We start from the raw sequence: 546 nt of genomic DNA on the forward strand, positions 1-546 counted from the left end.
CGACTTACTGGTAAGTCTTCTACGTAGACGACTTACAAGTAATTCGTGGACGAATTAAGTCGTCTGATAAGTCATCTACGTAGACGACTTATCAGTAAGTCTTCTAAGTCATAGCAGAAGACTTACACAGTCCTCCAGCCACTCTAAGGAGGTTCAGAGGATTTGATACCACCAAGTTCTACTTTTACGTGGTTTTTTATCGAGAGCTGTTCTATAATGACTGCAAACACAAAATGTTGAAAAGCAATCACTTTTTGTAGAATAAAGCAAGCTATTATGGGAAAAGCGAACACTTACGGACAAGTTTTCAACCAATCAGCGAGCTCCTTCAACTTCTTATTGTCAATTGGTGCAAAAGGATTATAGCCTGGATAAAGCTTTCTGTTTGAAATGATCACTCTGGCCGTGCTGTTTGCCGTATAAGGAGATTGCTGCGAGGCAAAAAAGTTTCCTTGTTCGATCACTCTTTGCACGGCAAAATGCCAAAGCAGCATCCTTCTTTTCCTGATATCTAGCATCCTTCTTCTGTAAATCTGAAACAGTAGG

The sequence above is a fragment of the Brassica oleracea genome, chromosome C1, assembly GCF_000695525.1.
Source record: "Brassica oleracea var. oleracea cultivar TO1000 chromosome C1, BOL, whole genome shotgun sequence".
Taxonomy (NCBI): Eukaryota; Viridiplantae; Streptophyta; class Magnoliopsida; order Brassicales; family Brassicaceae; genus Brassica; species Brassica oleracea.